Below are 16,656 nucleotides of genomic sequence, written 5' to 3'. Positions count from 1 at the left end.
TTTCTTTTACAAAATTATGTAAGCAACCAATGAACTTCTGGGATCACTGAGTTGCCCCTGAATACTGTGGGCAGAAATAGTTCTGAAGCTGTTGCACCCATCCATTTCCTCAGTGCTGGATTTGATATGCAAAGAACAAACATAAAAACACCTTTAAATAAAATGTTGTCTCACAGAGAAACACGACAGATGTTCTAGCTCCTCCCTCCTCTATCTGTTGACAACTGGTGAAAAAAAGAAGACAGCTGAAATTTGGATTTGTTGAAGAGCCTAGATAATCATACAAAAATAGGCAAGAAAGTACTGAGATGTCTAAATAAGTAAGAAATAACCAGAAAAATCTCGGTGGGGTGGAATTTAGTGCTGGAAGAAAATGTGATGAGAGATGGGCAGATGCATGGGAGAGGTAGCACTGAAAGGGATTTGGGTGTGAAAACAAAAAGCAAGAAGCATGCAACTAAACAGGAAAGTTGATAAAATGGAATGGATTCATAACTGTATGGATGGAAAGTTAACTTAGAACCTCTGTGGTGAATCCACAGAGGAAGGATGTGAGTACAAAATCACTAGGAATTATATTTGACAAAGAGTTAGAGGAAGAAAAGCTCTCACAAATTTTGAAGGAAAAAAGTAGCCTTTGACTCCCAACTGGATGTTAGATATAGTAACTGGTGGTGACACCGTGTGCAGTGAGCAAAGATGTGCTCAAACAGGACAAGTTTTAATCAAATAACATCAGCGAGCTTCATGTGGAAGACTGAGAAGTTACTAAGGTCTTCTACAGATTTACAGGCTCTCATATATTTTGTCAGAATAAAAGACAGATTTACAGTGGAAGCATTCTCACTGTTTCCTGTATCAGATATTTCATGAGCTTTCTAGCAAAACTTTAACTAAGTTTCCAGATGTAATTGCTAGCTTGATGTAATATTTCCTCTGAGGATTTTAAATATGAATTTTTTCTCGTAACAAAGGATTTGGGTTTTTTTTCTTTTTTTAATATTAAAAATTATTTAATTTAATTTTATCTTCCACTTGAAAACTATAAACTCATTAAAAACTGAAAGCAAAAATTGAAATCTTAGAACAGTTTATAAGAATAGTAGTGATTGATGGTGATGGTGATAGTATTCATAGGACTATAGGTCCAGCCCATTAATTTACAATTTAAAAAACATCTTCCCAGAACAAACATAAGATGATAGATTTTCTCAGTTAAATGCCACCTTTGTGTCTGAAAAAAATAATCTTTTAATTTCATGGTTGTAATAAAAATGGAATGTGAGGCTGAAATACGCTTTTCTTCATTTGGTTGATTGGCTGGTTGATTGCTTGGTTTTTGTTGGTATGTTTTTTCCAGCAAGAGAATTCCATATACCTATAAATTTAGTGTTGGAAAATTTAAAGGAAACATGGGGACTTTCATAATACTGAAAGTAAAATAGAAGGAGCATATCCCAGATCTGAGCTGTCTGGGTTGACTTCTACACCTGTCAAGCCTACAATAAAGTCAGCAAAATCTTCAAAAACAGATCCATTTTCATTTAGGCACAGGAACATTCTAAGGCCATAAAGGAACAAGAAAAAATAGAAAGGACAGCAAGTAAAATCCAATATTTTTCATTTTAAAGTTCGCTGCAGTTCATTTTACAGACAACCAAGAGACAAGCAGGCATAGGAATAATATACTGCAGCAAAATGTTGTTGCTTGCTCTGAAGCAACCAGAAACAAGTTTTAGATGCACTTTTTTACTGGTATTTTCAGACATATGTATAAGAAGAACATTCATCTTTCATACCTTATGGATGCTGCACATATTGTAAACTTTGGAGTGTGTGCAATACTAAGAAGATGTACAAGTTTTGACAGAAATGTGTATAATCTGCACTTGTTTATCAAAATACCTGTGTGATCATGTATGGCCTGGGAGCTTTAAAAGAATCATTTTCTGCTTGGACTTCTCAATCAAATACATACTGGTCTTCAAAATATCTGAAACAAGCTATTTTGACTATTCATATTTAACTGAGACCTCAAAATCACTACAGTTTCTGCTGTCTCAGCCCTTTCTGGCTATGATTTTAGTTTTGACATATTGCTAAAAAAAATGTGAAAATCATAGTTCTGAAAGTTCTGACTGAAGTCAAATCAATTATGTGAGAAGGGATCATTCAGGCATAGTATTGCCATTCAAACCAAAATCAATCAGCTCAATGTTTGTCATGCAATTCCTCTTAAAATATTGCACCCACACTTACCCTGAGGAAGGAGATACCAGACCTTATGTAAGACAGAGGTTCTTGTGGTGTTTCCATTGTGCTCTAAATTGGAGAGTCTTGAAAGTCAAATCATAGCTAAATAGGCACAAATTCACCTGAATTGGCCCATCATTATTTAAACTAATCATTCACTAATATGATAGCAATGGAGAGAATTTCAGTTAGTAAATTATTTAATAAGAAGTTGTTGTATAGTTATTTGGGCATAGAGTAGGTAGAGAACATTACTGTAAGTTCTTATTTGCTCAGATTGCTATCTGATCAAATTATGTGTTTTGAAAAAATGTTATTCACAAACTTTTTGGAGTGTTTTGGAAGCTTAAATTCATCTAAGATGATAGAGAGAACTGAATAGCTGAATTGAACTCAGGATTTGTTTTCCAAATTAGATGAAGTTATTTAAATATTTGGTCATCAAAGATTTTAATTTACTCTTGGCACCATTTCAGGTTCAATTTTTTTGATTTAAACTATGACTTAAAGCATTCTGTTTTCCTCCGATATTCCAAGAGATGCTTTCTGTACACATCATTTAATTAATGTACAGATGTTTTGTTTTGTAAGGCCTTGGAGCTCAGCACAGCAGGTATTAGCATGCAGCTTTTAAACAAATATTTCAAAAATTTGTGTATCTAAAGAATTATTCTCTACTGATATCTGACTTCTAATGTTAATTCATCCATGATCTCAAAAATACACTGAAAATATCTGCAGATGAGGGATATTAGGTTAGCATGGTATTCTTCAGTTAGCATTAAACTGTGAAGCTTCAGTACTGCAGCTCCATATGTTAGGAATCAAGGCAACTTCTTCTAAACAAATATGTGCAATAAGTGCATTAAAGAATTTGACAAAGTATTCTGTGATTTATAATCTTATGTTGATAGGAGGGATGAGCCAATTTTCTGATTAATTTTTCTCAGGTTATTTCAAAACCCTGTAGCAATGCAAATCTGTGCAATGCTTCATGATATATTAAGAATATGACATTTTTAATCTTCACTTTAGGGAGTCATCAAAATTTAGGACTTAGTTAATGTGACAGGATTTGTATTGCCATTATGAAAGTATTCAAGACCAGATGTAATTATGCTTCTTCATGGTATTTACCAAGGCACATACACTCAAATTGCTCTCAGTTCCTTTAGCAAAACAAATTGTGTTTTTCTGCCAGTTGGGACTGTTTTCCATAAGAAGCTGTTGTTCATGTAAGAAAGTATAAGTCACCTAAAAACATTCTAAATTATCATTTTGTTTTTTTCAAAATTGTTAATTTGTGAGAGAGTTATAGTAATATTGAAAGTAAAAATAGAACAGCCTACTAGAGGTGGTTCAAAGTAAATTGAACTTCAATTAGCATAGGAAATTACTGTTTTATCTGTCTACTCTCTAAAATGGTGTAGAGCAATTAAATAATATAAAAATAATAATGGAATCTTGTAATCATAGACTACCAGGTTGGAAAGGACCTCAAGGATGGAGTGCTGGCAATAGGTTGTAAAAATAGGGAATGAAGAAACAAAAAATGAAGAAAAATGTATTTCTAGTTCACAATGCGGATTTTTATTGGATTTCACAATAATAATTTAAAACAAATTTATTTTCTGCACCACATTCTGCAGGAACAAAGTCTTCATTTCACATACTGTCAGCTTAACTGTAAGAGGGAATCAAGTTCTTCTAACTTGTTCCAAAAATTAGCATAACTGGAGAGGGGTTTGGAATTTGTTCTTGAGTTCTATACTCAGGCACAAATATTACAAAAAATCCAATCAAAGCATTCAGATGGAATTTATCAGATCCTCCTCTAGTCAAAATCATGGAAACTGAGGAAGATTAAATGTATCAGAAGAGTGTGCCGGCACTGGAATAGATTACATTTTAACAGTTTATTTTATTCTCCCTTCTCATGTGATTAAAAGCATATACAAAATAAGAGCCAATGAAGTGGCTACCTCATGTATTTGCAACCAGACTTTCTTTGGTGACATGTAGAGAATCTTAAACTGTTTTACTCAGTCTCTGAAGTCTGTTCATTATTGCACCATGATTTCTTAGTAAAACTACTTGGTCACTGAAGAGAGAGAATAATCATAACAAATACATTTTAGAAACATTTTCAAAATAAATGCATCTTAAGATTGGAATACTAGATTATTCTGAAACTAAAATTGAAGCAGCTTTCCCTGAAATTCTTAAGAGATTGAATATGATAGCCTGAGAAAATAAACTCAGAAGAGCAAATTGTCAAGAACATGTAAATCATTTGGAAGTCTTTACTCGTGGGCTAAAAATCAGCAATGGAAACATTTTTTTTCCATCTCTCATTCTTTTGTTTCTCATTAGGGAAAAGGCTTTCAGAGCATTGTCAGCTAAAATGACCTATTTTTCCCCTAAAATTTCTTTAGATCTCCTCATTTGTACCTAGAACTAGAGTGCTGTGATTTTCATTGCTCTGTAGTCTGAGTTCTTAAAGTGTTTCTGACTAATATGAAAAAGTTTACTTACCTAAAAAGACTAATTAACTTACCTAAAAAGTCTAATTGTTTAGTGTTTCAATCATTATTCATATATCTACAATGTTTTGCCTTTATAATTTCTTTTTACACATACTTACTTACACAATACTTTAATGTGTTTTTACAGAATTTTTCATCTTGGGGAAAATTATTCTCTATTTATTTCCTAATATGTGGTAGCAGTGGTTTGCTGCAATCTACTTCAATATAATAAAATATTTATTTGGTTTCAGATGTGAAGTAATCTTTTCTGAGAAAAGAGGTGGAAGGCTATTTTGATCATTTTAATTGGATCAAAACATGTTTAAAATACTTGCTGTAAGTGCAAAGCTTGAATTTTACTTTTGGTCTCTATTATAACAACAACGAACTCTACATTTTCATAGCCAACGTTTCAAGCATAAAGGAGACTCATTTGATTATAAATGGCAGTTTTCAGAGGAATTTGTCATTAAAGCAGCCAGATGACTAAAAATAATTTTTTATACTAGCAGAAGAGGCAAGGAACAAATAAAAAATTTTGATGTTGATGATGGATGAATAAGTGACAACTAATGTTTCATTCAGTAGACTGAGTTGTCATTGTAAACATAGTTATTTATCTTTGAAATATTTATTTATTCATGAAAGATCCATTATTAAAAGGATAACTATTTATGAGTTTGGACTGATTATAGAAAACAATTTCAAGTGAAATAAAATGGAAATAGGGAAATGGGATTTTTGTTTTTATATGGAGTAGTCAACAACTGTTTCCCTGATTAGCATTGTGGTTTTGGAGTGTAGTTTATTCTCCATTGTTTGCAGTGAAATACTGTGTGATTTTATTCTGTGTTCTAGCCTAACTATGATTGCAATTTAATGTATCCATTTTCAATATTAATATTTATATTTCCAGAAAATGCCAGGACAGAATAAGACATAAACCCAACCAAAGGACAGAATTCAAACTGACGTTTTCCTAGGCAAATGGAAGGTCATTGTGGGGAAAAATGGGATGTGCAGTTATATTTCTTCATTTTGGTAGAAACAACAAATGAAAGGAGTGACAGACTAAGTTCTAATAAAAACAAAGACATACAGTGCACACACATAAGTTATTCCATGCTCTCCACAAATGGGCCAAGTTCCTGTTGGGACATATAAGTAAGTTTGTCCTACAGGAAAAATGAAAAAAACCCAAAACCACCAAAAAAAACACAACAAACAACAAAATGCCAACCTCCAATCTTTTAGCAATCTTAATTGTCCAAAGAGATACATAAAATCAACTTTTCAAAAAATGATGTAATTTAGTCTAAATGCAAGAAGATTTAGAGATTATTCTTAGCAATATAAGAGTTGCATGAGATAATAGATACAAAAATCTCGTAAAAATAATTTTAAGTCTAGAAAAAACCATTATTTTATAGGATAAAAAAAACATGTTTATTTTATTTTACAGAAGTAGTTTATCTTAAATACCACTTAAAATATATATTCCAATCACATAAGGTTACATTTGAAAATTGTGTACATATTTGAGCAACAGTTAGGACTCGACAAGGATTTTTGATTTCACTTTTTGCCACTAAACAAAATAAATTCTTGCTTATATCCACATGCTTTTTCTTTGAATAGCTGTCTTTCTCTAGTAAATTAAGAAAAAATTGCTTTATACTGAATATGTTCCTAGTATTTGTGTAAGATTTCATATCAACGACTGGTGGCTTGAATGAATTTACCACTTGATTTAATGGTCTCTTCTGACATTCATTCCTATCTGTTGCTCTCCCTGAACACTTGTTATTTTGTTGTTTTGTTCTTTGGTGATAGTAGTGTTTTTGTGCTCTAATCATGAACTATTGTATTAAGTGTAAATAAACCCAGAGCAAATAACATCTCCTGTACCAAGGGCTCACAGTCTATAAATGTAACTGTGAGACTTTCACATATTATTCACTCCTCTTTTTTATTGTTTTTCCTTCTGTCTTTTCTTTTTCACTTATGTTTTCCAAATTTATTCTTGCAGAGTGGAGTGGAAGAACAGAAGATTATTGTGGGGCTTTCTTTGTTCTGTTTGAACATAAAACTTTTCTCTTGGCTGATTTATAGAAAGGGAATAAATCAGTCATGAATACTATGACAAGAGACCTTGACAGTGTTTAAACACTTGCAGTAAGAGCCAAATAGAGGAGTTTTTTTTTATTTTAGAAACTAAATTTATAGGAAATCTAAGTTAACCCTCAGTGCAGCAGCTAAGCAGCTTTGGTGTCTGGTGCAGTCAAGTTTTGGGTTTTCAAATCTGAATTACACAACATGTGGGTTTTTTTATTATCTAATAGCTTTATTACCACCAATGGAAGAACTATAAAAAGATCATCTGCATCATGGTAAACTCCTCAGATGTCAGGGAACTCATTACCGCTTGACAACACTTAATTTCTCCTGAAATGTTTTCATTGGGTGGATTTTTCTTTGGGAGAAACAGAAGTTGGTCACCATCAGGCAGGTAATGTGCTCTTAGTATCTGCACAAGTGGTTTCACCACGGAGAGTATGTGCTTCCAAGCTCTGTAACTGTTGGAGCAAAAACTACTGGGATGCTCAGAAAAGGTGTGTTTCTTTTTCTTTTTTTTCACTTAAGCAAATCTCATCAGATTTCCTATATTTATATGGCAAGGTAGCAAAAGATTATTCAGTCTGTTATGGTGAAGTGCAATGTTTGATTGAAGTCAGGAGAGAGGATTTAGTATCACCATCTATTTAGGCAATGACTGTGTATGATGCCAAATATGCAAGTAGATAAACAAACCATTTATCAAGATAGAAGGTTTCCAGCACAAAATCTACAGCAGCCTTAAGAAATATAGCTAAGCTGTTCCAGCTGATTTGAAAAACACATAGCTCTCCATTTTAGCAGATAGTAAATATGCTCCCCTAAAATGGTTGCACTTTTAGCTCAATGCAGTAATTTATTTTTATTTATTCATTTTTGTCATGGATGGGAATTGATGTAAGATTTTTTTTTTTTTAAATTTATTGGAAGATAATCAATGTCTGAAATTAATTCCAATTAGCTGCTGGTATTTTAAACTTTTTCTGTGGTAAGCTTAAAAGTCCTGTTGTGGTCACCATTTGTTAGTATATGTTTTCCTTGTCTGAATGATGCGCTATGATGCACAAAAAATTGAATTTTTTAATTTTTCAGATGTGTCCACTCCATATTGCCTGTTATTTGGATCAAAGTGAGATGTAATCTAAAAAATATCATAGAAGATGAAAAATAATATAGCAGGATGCATTGTTCATTTGCCCTTCAGGAACATTTGTCATAGCCTCAAAAACAAATGTCATAGCCTCAAAAAAAAAAAGAAAAGGAAAAAAAAAAGAAAAATAAAGACATAGATATATATGTATATGTATACATATATATATATATATTTATATATGACATTAACAACAGGAAAAGTTCTAGAGCATCATGTCTTAGCTTCTAAAGAATAAAAAGTCTACTTTATAAAATAAACATAAATATTGGTAAAAACAGTGGGTAAGCTGAATTCACTTTGTATAAGAGGCTAACAGAAAAGTACAGGAAGATTTTTAATTGAATTGCAATGAAAACAAAAGGAGAGGATAAAATTCCCCAAGTTCTTCTATTTGTAAAATCCAGAAGCAGGAAAAAGAGGCATTCTTCATTCACAGGAATGAATATAAAAATCAGGAAAAAAAACATGTTTTCCAAGCTACAGGAAATATAACATCATGTTGGAAATTACAATATAAAATAAAGTAAGGATTTTCTCCACAACTCTCACGCTTAGAAATCACAAGAGCCAACAACCTCCATAAAAAACCCCTTCCACTCAATAAAAAAAGTCATTCTTTAATCTGTTTTTGTTTTGGTTTCATCTATTGTGTCCGTGCCAATGCTATTATTCAAATTTATACTTCAATTTTAACTGCCTTCCTGCAAAAATAGGAATTATTGCTCTCTGGATGAATCTCAGTAATTACTAATTTAATTCCAAATCTTTGGAATTAATTTTTTCTCATTTTGAAAGCTTTTTTCTGCTGAAAATTTTTAGGATCACTAAAGTACCATTCTAAACTAAACTATTATGTACATCTCGAAATCCTGGCCAGATATGCTGATTGATGGGCTTATACTACTATTTTCTTAGCAAGGATAAGTCTGTGTTTGATAATTGGTGACTGCAAAAATTGTGGAACCCATTCTGGTTGTAAAGACTTTCCTGGGGGGAGCTTTAAAGGGATGAAATGAGCCTTTGAAAACTGAGTAAATGGATAAATCTTTGATGTTTGCCTACGGGCTTCTTGCTAATTTCTGAGCCAAGTGAGCATCCATTTCTGAAGTCAGCCCTGTCTGAATAGGATGGGCCAGAAGGAACAGGTGGACCTTAGAAAAAAAGTTCAGTACTACAGATGGGTGCTTGAAGAGGTTGGGCCAGGAGGAGAAATAACTGTGATGATCTTCAGAAAGACAGCACTTAGGTATGACATAGGTACTACTGAATTGCCAAGTCTGTGGCAATTAATTTCTGTACTTGATAAAACCACTTTCATTGGCTCATCATCCTGTTTCTCCATTTCAAAAAAGGTCAGTAAGAACTTTGTTTCTTTCTCCCTGCCCTCATCTTCTACCTGTAGACACAATCCAGCCTGTGGAAATCTGTTGGAAAGAAACCATTAAAGTTTTTAGTTTCTCTTTCATCTCTGATTAGCTTTGCAAATTCAGTTGAATTCAATCCCTAGAGTTCACTCTGTCACCGTTGCCTTTTACTTTCTACACACACTTATCTTCATTAGGAAAGATGAAGGGACTGAGAAACTTCAGAACAAATATTGTAATAATTCTTATCTGATCTTGAGCATTCTAGTATTCCATGAATGTAATTTTTTCCTTTTTTTCCCTTATAAAATATGTCTCTTTCTTCTTACAGCCTTACATTAGCAATTAGTGATAACTTAATGTCTTTTTCCTTTTCCTTCTCTTGAGTTTTTTGCTGGTCTTAATACCTCAATTTTAACAGCGTGATGTTGTACTAATATATACCACATATAATCAAAATGTTATAGTCTGGCTCGTTGATAGCAAAAGGTATACTTCAAAGAAGTTTATTCTCTCTTGAGTAAAATCAAATTTTATAGTAAAAGTTTTTAGCACTCATTTTCAAATAAATCTCACACCAACTGTTGAATATTTTTTTAGAGATGATAGCTTAGATTATTTCAAAAAGTCAGCATCTACTGTTTCCTTCCGAAATGAGTTTGTTTTCCCACAAAGAGTAAGACATGCAAAATGAAACCTTTAATTCACCTGACAACAGTGTATATCAGTATAGAGACACAGATTCCAGGTAGAAAGAAGTTTTCGTTTTGTAAAAATAAAAAGTAACAGTAAATAGATAATTAGAAATATGTCTTCAATTTCCTTGATGCATCTTCGCTTTGAACCTTTCACACACTTTCCCTTTTCTCACTCTACTTTTTATGTTCCCCATTATTTTGTTGGATTAACTTGCTTAGATACATCATAAGATAATCTGCTTTAAAGAATTTCACAGAAGGATTAATTCTGCCTAGCTTCCAGACTCTAATTGCTCCCAGTTCAGGATTTTTAACACTATCTGTTTCCCAGATCTGTCATCCTGTTGATTGCAGAGATCACCTCTTTGGTGAGCTTGGGCTACACAGTGAAAAAATCAACTGGGAAGCAGATGTGCATTATGTGTATTATCAGCAGTTTATTGAAAATCATGAAGCCGTGGAATCGTAGAACTACCGGGGCTGGAAGGGATCTTAAAGATCATCTCGTTCCAATCCCCCTGCCATGGGCAGCGACACCTTCCACTAGACCACATCGCTCAGAGGCCTATCCAGGGGTGGGGCAGCCACAGCTTCTCTGCCCTCCCAATTCCAGTGCCCTACCACCCTCACAGTCAAGAATTTTTCCCTGATAATATGATCTAAACCTACTCTCATTCAGTTTGAAGCCATTCCCCCTTGTCCTGTCACTCCAGATCCTCGTAGTCTCTCTCCATCTTTCCTGTGGGCTTCCTTCAGGTACTGGAAGGCCCCAATTAGGTCACCCCGAAGCCTTCTCTTTCCCAGGCTGAACAATCCCAGTTATCCCACTCTTTCCTCATGGCAGAGCTGCTCCAGCCCTCTGATCACCTTGGTGCCTCCTCTGGGCTGGCTCCAACAGGTCCCTGTCCTTCCTGTGCTGGGACCCCAGAGCTGGATGCAGCACTGCAGGTGGGGTCTCAGCAGAGCGGGGCAGAGGGGCAGAATCCCCTCTCTGCCCTGCTGCCCACGGGGCTTTGGATGTCTGCAAGTGATTTTGAATCAGTGTCTGGCATACACTGACAGACAGGGCAGTTCTGGCTGTTCTCCAAGGTCCTTCTTTCCTGCTTCTCTCCAGAGAAATTAGGATATCCTGATTTATATTAATAATGGATGGTATAAAAAGTAGAGCATGCTCAGGGGATATTTTCTATTTGTGAAGGAGGAATGCAGGCTTCAAACTGGTGCCTACCATAAAATGCAAACCTGGTCTCCAAACCTGCCTGTTTTGCAATATCACTGGCAGGAGAACCTCTCCAGACCTGACAGGAATATGGAACTCTGCTGTTTCTGAAAGAGGGATTCTATCTTAAGAGGTTGTTAGCTGCCATGAAGAAAATTAACTCTATCCTAGCCAAAATTAGACCAGGTGAGAATGTACTTAATTACAGACTACAACATTTTGGTTGAGAAGAGGGAGAAAGGGATGGTCCAAAAATGTTAACATTTAGTATGGGTTATGAACACTCAGTCTCTCTTGATACCCTTTCCATAAATTGTAACGAGAAGGATCCTTTGAGAGGGTGAAGAGCTTGGATGTTGCCACACTAAACCTTAACTGTGATTACATTTATAGAATCATAGTATTGTTTGGGTTAGAATGGACCTAAAAGAACATCCAGTTCCAAGCTCCCTGCCATGGGCAGAGACACTTTCCCCTAGACCAGGTTCCTCAGAGCAACCATTTAACCTGGCCTTGGTTCTGTACCTTGGTGAGTTCTGTACTTCTGTTAGCAACAAAAATATTACCTCAGATCAATCTAATTTTAAAATATTCATGGCAAAGCCCACCAAAGGGGCAGTGTTGTAGAATTAACATAAAAAATTTTACTATAGGATCAGACTTCTTCACAGTAAAACCCAGAGCACATGTTCTGGGGAAAGGAAACTCCAGAGGGATCTTCCATAAGTCCCTCCCTAATTTCTTGGTGGAATTGAGATGTGGTCAAAGGGAGACAACTCTGAAAGCAGAATCAAGCTGGTAGGCATTTTAGTTAGAAATACTGCTTAAAGAAGTTTCTGTCTGTATCTTCTAGTTTGCAAAGATACAGCTCCTTTACTGGGGAGAAGCCACACCATTTGTGGCCAACCTGGGTATCAAAGAAGTGCTTGTCTGTGACATCTCTTGTTGACCCCAGGGTAGTTTATAGAAAACACACATCATAGCTCAGGTCATCTTTGTGGGAAAAGAAGACAAATTCTGCTGCCACTGGTACAGACATAAGTGTTAGGGACATGGTTTATTGGTGGACATGGAGCTGCTGATTTAGCAGCTGAACTCAAGGTCTTTTCCAGCCTTAAGGATTCCATGATTCTATTACAGTGTTTTCTATGAGTAAAATGGGGTTATTTATTTGCAAAACCAACAGAAGTATTGTTTTAAATTTTCCTTATTTGGTTTTTCAATACTTTTCAGCCATTTTGTGCTTCTTTTCTTAAACATTCAACTGTTTTTTATACTGTGTTTAGTAATTTTCTTGTGAATGAGAAAATATTGAACGTTCCCTCAAGGAAGTTTCCTAACAAAACACAATAGAGACACATGTTTTGCCCCTTGGGATGTACACAAAACAAGAAAAAATAGAAAAATAAAACTGAATTAAATTGAAACATCACACATTAGAAAATAAAAGTCAGAACTTTTGTATTTTTTCCTGGCCTTTGTTTCTTTTCTTCTGAAATGGTGACAAATACTGTGCGAGTTTCCCTTTATAACATATCTTAAAGGCTCCTTCAGTATTTTCTCATGTGAAAAGAGAAAATAGGAAACAGCATCAATAAAACATGAAGCATCAAATTTTGCATCAAGACAGGCATTAAAAAATTAAATTCAGTCGCAGATTTGAAACTTAGGGTTGTTATCCAAGAAGTTTGTGATCTGCTTTCTTGTTATTTAGTTCTCTATTTTTGCTCTTACCGGGTTCTGCAGGTTTTGCTTTATGTTTCTTTTTTGCCTTATGAGCCAGGATCTGCTCTTCCCCATTCCCAATGGCCTTCTGTCACCAATGATGTATCAAAAATGTCTCTTGCAAGCTCTTCTATATCTGCTTCCCTGTTCTGGCACTTGCCCAGTTCAGAGGTGCCCCAGCATGCACTGCCATCAACACATCATAAAGTATGGGATTAGAAAACAACCAGGCAAGTTCTGTCTTCTCATTAGCTTTATTTTAATATGAGAGAGATACTTTACACCAGTGGAGATTTACTTCTTATTACATACTAAAAAGACTTAAAGATACTTCAGCTAAAAAGTCATTAAATAGAGATCCTAAAAAAATACCAGCGGTCATATTGTGTTTCTGTTTTAAACTCTTTGAGAATTTATTGAATAAATCAAGATTCAACACTAGGCATCAGGTATTGAAAAATAGTAATTGAAATGGAAGTGGCTCAGAAAAAGAGGATTCATTGAAATTCTACTCAGCACACATTGCATGATCAAAAATACAATCAAAAAGACAAGCTAAAATAAGACATGCCATAGACTAGAGAAGATGTTATGAAAATACATGTTTCAAAATCTTTACCCCATATAATAATTTTGAAAAGTAGATAGATAGACTACACAGATACAATACCTTATCTGCCATCAAATAAATAGGAAAAAGTTTATCTTTGAGTCTTTTATTATATGCTGATGAATATACACTTACGATAGAGTAATTTCAAAAATCTTTTGATTAGTTGTCTGAATCCTGTGTTCTAGTTTTCAAGACCACTGTGAAAGGATTTCTTTTTCTTACTTTCATCTGATTTTGCCATCTCCTTTTTTTTTTTTTTTTTTTTTTTTTTTTTTTTTTTTTAAGGAGACATTCCACAGGCTTTTGTAGAGACCTAATAGAATAATTTTTTTCAGTCTATGGACTAAACCCAGGTTACACAAAATAAGTTACAGCTATGATGATTCATTTATTCTGCCAGTTCCATACAGGAACTGAGTGATGATAGATTGTTAATTTGGTTTAATCCTCCAGTTGATTTCTAGATGGGTAATTTTAGATTTCAGATATCTCATTCTCTAGAATATATATATTCAGGTTAATCAATCTGCTGCTGATATCTTGATTTTCAATTTTGGCTCATATTAAAAAATCAAATTTTGAGGAAAAAATCCTGAAATTATTGTTACATAGATTTTTCAATATGTTTTAAAGTTAATTTCTTTTATAAAAGGTCAAAGAAAATCTTGGATATGCTGAATTCATCAAATTTGGAAAAAAAACCCCAACAAAACAACAAACCAAAACCAAAATTAAACAAACCTAGTAAAGTAAGTTATTTCTTTATAGGATGATTTCACATTCATGCCTCAGAAGAAATTTAAAGAGATTCTTAATTCCTTGTTACCATACCAAGAAGTGCAAGGATCTTTTCAGTTATGAGTAAAATCTAATTTTGGCAAGCCATGATAAGAATACTATTCAAATTATTTTCCTGTTTTATCTTCTGTCTCAACCAATACTAATAATCGGAATATAATCCTATGATTGGTTGCATATTTATTGGCAGCATTTCCTTGCTTCTTCCAAAAGATGGACTTTAGAGTAATCTTTGAGTTTGTTTTTGTAAAGTGCTTGGTGCTATACAGTATAAAAAGGAAAATGTGTTCTTGTCATAAGCAGTCAAACAGTACAAATCAGATACAAGATGAACCAGATGACCTGCAGAGCTCTATAAAGAGATATATCCAGTTATTCTTTCTCATTTTAGCTTAATAGATGACTCTCTTTTCAATAAGTTTTTTAGGAGATTTTTTTTGTGAAGAGTGCAGTTGAGCAGATCAATTTATTTTCATAGGGGATCAAACACAATTGGTGCTTCGCAGTTCAAAGTTTGCCCTATGGCAGAAGGAAGTGGGTTCAGGGAGGGGAGCAGAAGCCTTGTGTAGTTGATTTTCTCATGGGACATCAAGCAAAATTATCAAAAGCAGATAATCCAGGGAGAATTTTTAAAACCAACATTGAGAAATGAAATTATGAACATAAAGCACAAAATACAAGAGGTTTTGTATGTGGTTTGTACATACGAATACTGCGTTTCTAAAGCTAATAGATACCCCTTTTAAATTTGAGTTTTAACTGTTACAGTAAATAAAATGTCCCAAAATTCAGAGTCTATCTGTTGCATAATAAAAGCAAAGTAAGGTGATTCAGGACTCCATTGATAAAAGGTGTTTGTCTGTTTTTTCATAGCTGGTCCTTGAAAAACATGCTCACCCTTGATATTTTTTTAAATTATTTTTTGTAATTGTTTCCAATATAAATGCTGTAATTTTTGATTTACTATGTAGGAGGAACATCCTGTGTTTTCAATAACAAATTTTTCCATAAAATGGCTGTTTGGAATGCATTAATCAGTTTACATGGGTGTCAAATACAAGCAATTTTTCACAGTGAGTTTACACCAAAACAAAACCTAGATCCATCCCATCCTTTTTTTCATTAAAGTATAGTTATAATATGACTGTTTTGTAGCATTTGTAGTGCTCTCATCACTTTGCTTCTCAGGGTTCATCACCAGTTACACATAGAACATAATACAAGTCTGTTTCTCGTTCCAGAAATTCAAACCTAATTCGAACTACACTTTTCCAACAAGTTTTTTGAATATTCTTGGCTATTACCTCATTTTTATCCAGGTCTGTACTTTCTCATTTCCAGCAGTATCCCAAATCAGAACTGACAAGAGAATATAGGAAAAGTTTTGTACTGTCGCATCATATTTAGTCAGAAGGAAGACATGGCACAAGTAGTATGTTCTCATTCTCTATAAATCTTGCAATGGAGATATAGCTGCTGATTCTGTGTGGCACACTCAGGCCTTTTGTGAAACCTGAAGAAACAGACAGAAACAGGCCTGAAATATCTCACCTAATTATAAAGAGCCATTCCTCTGTGAAGAGGGTAGGGATGGACAGGTACTTAAATAGCTTGGAAAGGGGGAGAAAATATGCTCAGAGTTCTTAACTATTGGGCTCCTCTCTTTATCATTTAAGGGCACATTAACTTTCTCTTAATCATATCTGTTTATTCGTCGTCGTACATAGTATAGATAACAACTATTTAATGAAGCCAGTGTGTCCTTTCAGCAAGTCCATACAAAAGTATTGAATACACATTTTACAAAATATTTGTTTGTTTTAAAAAGTGTTTATGATCTATTTCCTCCCTTTTTGCTGTTACACATCTCATTAAATCTAGTCTTACTGTTTTCTTCAGCAGTTTTATTCTATTATCTTCATTACTATACAATGAACTGGAATGTCATTTCTATATTTATATGATATTTTAGCTAATAAACCTGTTTTTTTGAGACTTGTTGAAGCTTCAATATTCTACTAATGCTTGAGAGTCTATATCTGAAATTATTTCTACAGCAGACACTGATGAGTGTTTAGAAGTCTAACAGTATAGCCTATTGTTCTTATCAGAAAAGATAAGCCAGTATTTTAGATGAGATAAATGAGTGTAGTTCTACCAAAGTCAATTAAAGTACATGAATTTTGTAGC

The 16,656-nt window shown here is 34.0% G+C and overlaps 1 long non-coding RNA gene across 1 annotated transcript; it reads right to left on the bottom strand.

The window, feature by feature from the left end:
* Positions 1–6,210: 6,210 nt before the first annotated feature.
* Positions 6,211–15,980, bottom strand: LOC109144586. The gene is made up of 3 exons (XR_002045444.3): positions 15,771–15,980; positions 13,065–13,241; positions 6,211–9,473 (listed from the first exon to the last, which is right to left on the bottom strand). It is a non-coding gene; the product is annotated as an uncharacterized LOC109144586 (long non-coding RNA).
* Positions 15,981–16,656: the final 676 nt, after the last annotated feature.

The sequence above is a fragment of the Corvus cornix genome, chromosome 1 (assembly GCF_000738735.6).
Source record: "Corvus cornix cornix isolate S_Up_H32 chromosome 1, ASM73873v5, whole genome shotgun sequence".
Taxonomy (NCBI): Eukaryota; Metazoa; Chordata; class Aves; order Passeriformes; family Corvidae; genus Corvus; species Corvus cornix.
The sequence above is the reverse complement of the archived record's forward strand: the minus strand, read 5'-3'. Positions and strand labels throughout refer to the sequence as shown.